General features: G+C 37.0%; 1 long non-coding RNA gene across 1 annotated transcript in view; it reads left to right on the top strand.

Moving 5' to 3' along the window:
- Positions 1 to 1359: 1359 nt before the first annotated feature.
- LOC128552707 (uncharacterized) overlaps positions 1360 to 6000 on the top strand; it is a 46044-nt gene continuing 41403 nt past the window's right edge. The window contains exon 1 of the long non-coding RNA XR_008369150.1: positions 1360 to 1395. This is a non-coding gene — a long non-coding RNA (uncharacterized LOC128552707). The remainder of the gene's footprint in view (positions 1396 to 6000) is intronic.

Raw genomic sequence — 6000 nt, 5'->3', positions numbered from 1 at the left:
TAAACCTTATCATGCTGGACACGATTAATTCTGCATATGCAACCAGTGTAGATCATGATCAGCCTGCACATCTGTGCAGTCTGATCTTGATCTGCCCTGTTTGCCATTCAGTCAGTATCTTTTAGGTAAGCACCCCTTTTAACTTTTAAGGTACTGTCCAAATTGCAAGATAGACAAGCTTATTATAGAAATGTAGCAGGATAAGGGTTAAATCTACTGTGTAAAAAAATACACCTACGAGGGCTCTTCAAAAATAACGTAGACTTTTTCTGTAGCTTTTATATACTTTAATGAAGCAAAACAAGAAATATATCATTTATTTGCTATCTTTCTACTAACTTCACTGCAAATTTGACTTGATTATGACCATGCAGTCAGGAGTTACGCCTCCTCAAAAACAGTCACTTACATGGACCCGGTGCACGGCAATATATTTCAACACGTTAACAATGTCGTGCCTTCATTGTGATGCTTTCATTAAGTTTGCATTAATTTATATTGGTAAATTTATTTCATAAATTTTCATGAGCAATACTTATGTCATAAAATGTTGTTTGTTTAGAATACTAAAAATGTATGAACTCTTATGACACGTATCTCGGACAGGGTACTCAGCATTAGTACTTGGTCTTTATCTACAGCGTTATACATTGGCGTTAATGTCCATTTGCAGGTTTTCCTTTTTCTCCCTCCATCTCTGCTGTATTTAAGCAATTCTGGACTATATGTGAACCGTTTCTACCATTTGGAGGTACAGACATAGATGAATGAATATTTCTGTGGCGTCTACTTTATTATTTATGATTTTCAGTTGATATTCACCAAAATTTCTCCATAACTAAACAACTGTCATATTATCTATGTGAGTCGATGACGACATTACATGCATTAAAAACAGTAATAATGACTTAGTTTAAACATTGTTTTCTTCCGCCTCCTACGTCAGAATGACTCCATACTCTAGGTGCATGTCGCCTCGACGTATTGATGCACTTTGGCCTACTTTGGGGCAAATAAGTATACTATTAGTATGAATATTAGCGATCAAACTCAAATCATGACAGATCAAAAAGCGACTGCGCCGCTTATGCATAGCTATGGTATTTGACGCACTTTGCCTGTCGGCAAAATGTTACAAAAAATGTATGACCAAATTACAGAAAGATTCCGAATTACAACGATATATGTCACATAATTATTTAGACAATATGCAACATTTGACAGCAAAAGTCTACGTTATTTTTGAACAGCCTTCGTATGATAAGAAGTGAAACAGTGACCTTAACCTTTACTGTTTAAACTGATAATACTTAGAGATGTTAGTCTAACACCGTAAGGTGATGAACATTTTTGTGTTGCAGCTAAAAAAAGAAGTGAAGTGGAACTGAATGGGAGGTAAGCATAGCCAATATTTTAACACATTGAAATATATTTAGGGCCAGTGACACTGAGGTCATGTTCAAAGTGGCCTTTAAATGAAAAAGCTTGCCAATTCTGTATCATGAAAATGCTTGAATTCTAGCCTCACCCAGAGTGTTGAACTCTTCATGTCAGGAAGCCATCCAGCTAGCTTACTGAGGGTTGGTTCTACCCAGATGCACGGAGGGGCACCTGGGGTCTTCCTCCACCATGAAAGCTGAAAAGTCTCCATACCACCTATAAGTGTGTCGATGCGATGTTAAACCAAACCAAATAAAATAAATTGCTTGGGTGCAAATAGCTTGTCTCTAATACTTTCTAAATCAGTTTAAACCTTCAAACTTGATTGGTTGTAGGGCTGCTGGAGTAGATGTCCCCTATTGTTTTTGGGGTCACTCCGTCAAAGGTCATGGTCACAGGGGCCTGAACATTGAAAAAAATTTCCGATCAATAACTAGAGAACCACGTGACCCAGAATGTTGAAACTTCATAGGATGATTGGTCATGAAGAGTAGATGACCCCTATTGTTTTTTGGGTCACTCCGTCAAAGGTCAAGGTCACAGGGGCCTGAACATTGAAAACCATTTCTAATCAATAATTAGAGAACCACTTGACCCAGAATGTTGAAATTTAATAGGATGATTGGTCATGAAGAGTATATGACCCCTATTGATTTTGGGGTCACTCTGTCAAAGGTCAAGGTCACAGGGACCTGAACATTGAAAACCATTTCCGATCAATAACTAGGGAACCACTTGACCCAGAATGTTGAAAGTTAATAGGATGATTGGTCATGAAGAGTAGATGGCCCTATTGTTTTTGGGGTCACCACATCAAAGGTCAAGTTCACAGGGGCCTGAACATTGAAAATCATTTCTGATCAATAACTAGAGAACCACTTGACCCAGAATGTTGAAACTTAATAGGATGATTGGTCATGAAGAGTAGATGACCCCTATTGATTTTGGGGTCACTCTGTCAAAGGTCAAGGTCACAGGGGCCTGAACATTCAAAACCATTTCTGATCAATAACTGGAGAATCACTTGACCCAGAATGTTGAAACTTCATAGGATGATTGGTCATGAAGAGTAGATGACCCCTTATGTTTTTGGGGTCCTTCTGTTAAAGGTCAAGGTCACAGGGGCCTGCACATTGAAAACCATTTCCGATTAATAACTTGACCCAGAATGTTGAAACTTCATAGGATGATTGTACATGCAAATTAGTTGACCCCTATTGATTTTGGAGTCACTCTGTTAAAGGTCAAGGTCACAGGGGCCTGAACATTGAAAACCATTTCTGGTCAGTAACTTGAGAACCACTCAACCCAGAATGTTGGAACTTCACAGGATGATTGTTCATGCAGAATAAATGACCCCTATTGTTGAAACTTCACAGGATGATTGTTCATGCAGAATAAATGACCCCTATTGTTTTTGGGGTCACTCTGTTAAAGGTCAAGATCACAGGGGCCTGAACATTGTTAGCCATTTCCAACCAGTAACTTCAGAACCTCTTGATCAATCATAGGATGATTGAACATGCAGAGTAGATGGCCCCTATCGATTTTGGGGTCACTCTGCTAAAGGTCAAGGTCACAGGAGCCTGAACATGGAAAACAATTTCCGATCAATAACTTGAGAACCACTTGACCCAGAATGTTGAAACTTCATAGGATGATTGAACATGCAGAGTAGATGATCCCTATCAGTTTTGGTGTCAGTCTAAAGGTCAGTGTCACAGGGGCCTGGTCATGTAAAATAATTTCTGGAGAATAACTTGAGAACCACTTGACCTAGAATGTTGAAACTTAATAGGATGATTGGAAATGCAGAGTAGATGACCCCTATTTATTTTGAGGTCACTTGATCAAAGGTCAAGGTCACAAGAGCCCGAACAGTGGCTTGAAAACCACTAAGCCAATAGTGTTGAAATTTAGCAGGATGACTGGACATGCCAAGTAGATGATCCCAATAGCAACCAACCATCAGTGTCTATTTGACTTTCGCTCCTGACCCCTATTGACTTCTTGCCTATAGGACTTGGCATTTGGGGGAGACATGTTCTTTTTAGCTCACCTGAGCAATGCTCAGGTGATTTTTTTCTGATCGCTCGATGTCTGGCGTCCGTCGTCTGTCGTCTGTCTGTCTGTCAACATTTAGCTTGTGTATGGGATAAAGGCTGTATTTTTCAACTGATCTTCATGAAAATTGGTCAGAATGATTACCTTGATGAAATCTAGGCCGAGTTTGAAAATGGGTTATCTGGGGTCAAAAACTAGGTCACTAGGTCAAATCAAAGAAAAACCTTGTGTATGCGATAGAGGCTGTATTTTTCAATTAATCTTCATGAATTTTGGTCAGAATGATTATATTGATGAAATCTAGGCTGAGTTTGAAAAAGGGTCATCTGGGTCAAAAACTAGGTCACTAGGTCAAATCAAAGAAAAACCTTGTGTATGCGATAGAGGCTGTATTTTTCTATTAATCTTTACGAATTTTGGTCAGAATGATTACCTTGATGACATCTAGGCCGAGTACGAAAACAGGTCATCTGGGATCAAAAAGAAGGTCACTAGGTCAAATCAAAGAAAAACCTTGTGTATGCGATAGAGGCTGTATTTTTCAATTAATGTTCATGAGTTTTGGTCAGAATGATTTCCTTGATGAAATCTAGGTCAAGTTCGAATATGGGTCCTCTGGGATCAAAAAGTAGGTCACTGGGTCAAATCAAAGGAAAAGCTTGTATATGCAATAGAGGCTGTATTTTTCAATTGATCTCCCTGAAATTAAGTCCAAAATGATAACCTTAATGAAATCTAGGCCGAGTTCGAAAATGGGTCATCTTGGGTCAAAAAGTAGGTCACTAGGTCAAATCAAAGAAAAACCTTGTGTATGCGATAGAGGCTGTATATTTCAATTGATCTTCATGAAATTTGGTCAGAATGATAGTCTTGATGAAATCTAGGTCAAGTTCGAATATGGGTCTCGTACTCTGGGGTCAAAAATTAGGTCACAGTTCGAATCAAAGAATATATTTATTTAAACTCAAGATTTTTGCTCCAATTTTAATGATAATTGGTCAGAATATTTTTTTCCATGAAATCACTAGGTCAAACATGTTTACACTGTTATGGTGTGTTTCTCAGGTGAGCGACCTAGGGCCATCTTGGCCCTCTTGTTTACAAAAGCAATTTCTAGTTTTAGATTAAAACAAATGTGAAGGAAATTACTTGAAATCAAGTTTCACCTTTCAAAATCCGGAAGATTTTGTGTGTAAAACAGAATAATAGATTGCATGAGTTTAATTAACATCATTATCTTGTATTAGGTTTCATTCGCATCACTAAAACACCAAAAAATGTGAAAAAATCTTTAATATCAATATCTAGCTAAATTCATCATCTGTCAAAAGGTTTAAACACAAAATTATCTGCAGATAAGAAAGAAAAGTTACTGTAACTATTAAACTTTCTATTCACTTTAATTCACCATACAAATAAGATTTGAGGTTATCCTTAAAAAAAAAAACAGTTACATATAAAACAAAAATAAAGCTGTTTTTAGCTCACCTGAGCACAAAGTGCTCCAGGTGAGCTTTAGTGATCACCCTGAATTTGTCCATCATCTACAATTTGACTGTTAACACTCAGGAGATTACAATTTTGGTCTAAACTTAAAGAAACTTGGTCAAAATATTACCCTTAATAAAATCTTGGACAAGTTTGATATTGGGTCACCAGGTCAAATCAAAGGATAAGCTTGTTAACACATTATAGGTCACAATTTTGGTTCAATCTTTAAACTTTGTCAGAATGTTACTCTAAATAAAATCTTGGACAAGTTGGATATTGGGTCATCTGGGGTCAAAAACTAGGTCACATGGTCAAATCAAAGGAAAAGCTAGTTAAACACTCTAGAGGCTGAATTTATGATCATATCTTAATAAAATTTGATCAGAATGTTAATCTTGATGACATTTAAGTCAAGTTCAAATCTGGGTCAGGTGGAATCAAAATCTAGGTAACTAGGTAAAATCAAAGGAAAAGCAAGTTTTACACTGTAGAGGCCAAATTTATGACCATATGTTAATGAAAATTGGCCAGAATGTTAATCTTGATGATCTTTAGGTCAAGTTCAAATCTTGATCAGGTGGGGTCAACAACTAGGTTACCAGGTCAAATCAAAGGAAAGAGTATGGGGCCAATAAGGTCTACCATGCATCCCCCCTAGACTTTTTTTCATAGGTACCAAGTTCTTTGGCAGGACAAACTCTTTCAAAATAAAAAATGTTCCCATGAAAAAACTCTTGAACTATATATGATTTCACTGTTTGCATGGCAACCGTTCATTATTGAAAGGGACAACCATATAGATGATAAACAGTCATATCTTGGTCAGTTTAGGTGATAGAACAATTCAAATGGTGTCAAAATGGAGCTAAGACATTGGCCTTTAAATAGCAGCATTTTTATGTTACCGTAATTAACATGAATATTAATGAGAATATTACAAAATGACACAATTTTGTTAAAAAAATAACATTTTCTGAGTTTCAAATCAGTTTAAATGTACCAAAC

The sequence above is a fragment of the Mercenaria mercenaria genome, unplaced genomic scaffold (assembly GCF_021730395.1).
Source record: "Mercenaria mercenaria strain notata unplaced genomic scaffold, MADL_Memer_1 contig_3066, whole genome shotgun sequence".
Classification (NCBI taxonomy): Eukaryota; Metazoa; Mollusca; class Bivalvia; order Venerida; family Veneridae; genus Mercenaria; species Mercenaria mercenaria.
This window is presented reverse-complemented; position numbering and strand designations above follow the sequence as displayed.